Source organism: Clinocottus analis, unplaced genomic scaffold, assembly GCF_023055335.1.
Source record: "Clinocottus analis isolate CAN_PGR_092001 unplaced genomic scaffold, fCliAna1.0.p SCAF_2, whole genome shotgun sequence".
NCBI classification, from domain to species: domain Eukaryota; kingdom Metazoa; phylum Chordata; class Actinopteri; order Perciformes; family Cottidae; genus Clinocottus; species Clinocottus analis.
In genome coordinates, this window is record NW_027175931.1 from 14,405,925 (window position 1) to 14,409,122 (window position 3,198).

A 3,198-nucleotide genomic window follows, 5' to 3' on the forward strand; every position below is an offset into this window, starting at 1 on the left:
CCCCACCGTCACCACTCTGCCAAAGTCAACATGATGGAGCCTCGATTCAACACACATCAGCTCGTCAAAATGTTGGTCCAGCTGGCAAGCGACGCATCACCGTCGTCAGAGGAAGGAGAAGAAGAAGAAGAAGAAGAAGAAGAAGAACACAGTCGAGGCCTCGGTCGAGGTCGAGGCCGAGGTCAAGGTCGAGGTGGCCTTCGCCAAAACTCTGCCAAGGCCATCACGCCGGTTGAACCGGCGAGCGACGCGTCACCGTTGTCAGAGGAAGGAGAAGAAGCAGAAGGAGAAGAAGAAGAAGGTCAAGGCCGCGGTCGAGGTGGCCTCCTCCAAAACAGGAGGAGAAGTAGGAGGAGGGGGAGGAGGAGGAGAAGGAGAAAAAGAACAAGGTTGCGGCGATACCGAGGTTGCTCGTCGACCCGGCGACCGATGTATCGTCGTCGTCGTCGCCGCCATCGGGAGGAGGAGCAAGTGGAGAAGAACGAGAAGACGAGGAATCGGACAAAGAAGAAGAAGAAGACGACGATGTAGACGACGATGTAGACGACGATGTAGATGACAATGTAGACGACAATGTAGACGACGACATAGACGACGACATAGACGACGACGTAGACGACGATGTAGACGACGACGCAGACGACAATGTGGACGACAAAGAAGAGGAATCCGAACGAGTGCGCGATATGTCGTCTTCGGAAGAAGAAGAAGGAGGAGAAGGAGAATAAGAAAAAGAAGTCGAGGAGGAAGAGGAAGCGGACGGAGAGGAAGCCCCTCGAGGCGAAAGACGGACCTTCTCGTCGAAAAGCGGCGAAATGTCGAGGTCCTCGACGGCGTACGAGCGAGAGGAGCGCCCATCGCCGGATGCCGCGCCGGGGCCACCGGGGCCCACCGCGTACGCAAAGTCCCACGCGCGCGACATCACCTTGACGTTCCGCATGTTTGTCGCGCCGGACGTGGAGAGGATCGTCCTGGACATGACCAATGTGGAGGGCTCCCGAAAATACGGCGACGGCTGGAAAGGGATGGACGAGACCGACCTGCGAGCATATGTGGGGCTGCTGATTTTGGCGGGCGTGTACAGGTCTTGGGGCGAGGCCGCGGCCAGCCTGTGGGACGCCGAGATCGGCAGGGCCGTGTTCCGCGCCACCATGTCGCTCAAGCGCTTTTGCGAGTACTCCAGGCTCCTGCGCTTCGACGACCGCGAGACGAGAGGCGCAAGGCGCCAGACGGACAAACTGGCCGCCGTGCGAGACGCGTGGGTGCGACGGCTGCCGCTTCTCTACAACCCCGGGCCCGAAGTGACGGTGGACGAGCAACTGGTTCCGTTCAGAGGTAGGTGCGCTCGGCCGTACGGCTTCCGCTTTTCGGCGACGACGATAATGTGCTTTCCTCTCGTCGTCGCCGCCGCTCTCCTCTGCTGCGCTGTCCTCTCCTCTCGTCACCCTCTCGTCGCCGCCGCTCTCCTCTGCCGCGCTATCCTCTCGTCTCGTCTCCTCTCATCGCCCTCTCGTCGCCGCTGCTCTCCTCTGCTTCACTATCCTCTCGTCTAGTCTCGCCACCGCCGCCGCCGCTCTCCTCCGCGCTATCCTCTCCTCTCATCTCCTCTCATCGCCGCTGCTCTCCTCTGCTGGTCTCCTCTGCTGCTCTGCTCTGCTGCTCTGCTCTGCTCTGCTCTGCGCTATCCCCTCCTCCTCCATCCTCCATCCTCTGCTCGCTTCTCGTCGCCTCTCGTCACCACTGCTCTCTGCTCCTCCTTTCCGCCTCCAAACGACAGGCCGCTGTCTTTTCCGCCAGTACATGCCCAGCAAGCCCGCCAAGTACGGGATCAAATCCTGGGTCGCCTGCTACACCAAATCCAGCTACGCTTGGAAGCTGCAAGTCTACACGGGAAAGCCGAGCGGCGGCGGACGCCCCAAGAAGGACCTGGGGCTGCGGGTCGCAGGACCTGGGGCTGCGGGTCGTGACCGAGGGACTGACGGGGCGCAACGTCACATGTGACAATTTCTTCACCTCCTACGAACTCGGACGGCGGCTCCTGCTCCGGGACAACACCGTGGTGGGCACAGTTCGAAAAAACAGGCGGGAGCTCCCGGCCGAGCTGCTCGCGACCCGGCGGAGAGCTGTCCCGTCGTCAAGGTTCGCTTTCGCCCCTGCCGCCACGCTCGTCTCCTACCCCCCGAAGAAGGGCAGGAACGTGCTGCTCCTGAGCATGCGGCACCCGCGGGGCGACGTCAGCGACCACCCGGATGCCAAGCCCGTCATCCTCCTCGACTACAACCACAACAAGGGCGGCGTGGACAACCTCGACAAGGTGACCGGGACGTACAGCTGCCGGAGGATGACCGCGCGCTGGCCCCTGGTCGTCTTCCACAACGTCCTCGACGTGTCCGCCTACAACGCCTTCGTCGTGTGGAGAGAGCTCAACCCCGGCTGGCTGCCCGGCAAGCGGAACAAGAGGAGGGTGTTTCTCGAACGGCTGGGAAGGGCTCTCGTGGCTCCGTTCATGGAGAGACGGGAGCGTCCGCCCCGCACCGAGGCGTCCGCCGCCGTCTTGAAAGCCGTGCGGGATGATGGGGCGGCCGGGGCGAGCGACGGGCCCGAGGACGCCACGCTCGCCGCCGACGTGTCGCGCTGGGCTGCGAGTCAGCGGAAGAGGTGTCAGATCTGCCCGCCCAAAAAGGACTGTAAAACCCACACCGTGTGCAACGGGTGCAACAAGTACATCTGCAAGGGCTGCTCGCTGGCGTACAGCCCGACGTGTGTGAAATAAACCGGCCGTTGGCTGGGGGCTATACCATGATAATATAAATCTAAAATTCCTGTAGATGCTTTTCATATTCATGTCCAGTGAAGTTCAGATTATGTTAGCAACGTCAGTACAAAACAGTCATGCTGCTGTAGTTGTATCTACAACTACAGCAGCACTTCTCAACACCCACACCTGTTTATCAGTATATTGACATTGGAGAGAAGCAGACTGGTTGTTGTACGTCTCTTTCTGTGAGAAAAGATGACAACACGGGATTCTCCTCCTCCTAACAGGATAGAGCGAATCACATGTTAGGACGAGGGGAGATGAACCTGTGACGATAAACTGTGTATGAAAAGGCCCCACTTCCGTTTGTGGGGGAGTTTTTTTTTGTTTTTTTTTTGCCTACCTGAAAGTTGGTTGTTCAACTCATTGCTTTTACAACT

General features: G+C 59.5%; 1 pseudogene; it reads left to right on the plus strand.

Annotated features, from left to right (window-relative positions):
- Positions 1-704: 704 nt before the first annotated feature.
- Positions 705-2,773, plus strand: LOC137790125 (piggyBac transposable element-derived protein 4-like; annotated as a pseudogene).
- Positions 2,774-3,198: the final 425 nt, after the last annotated feature.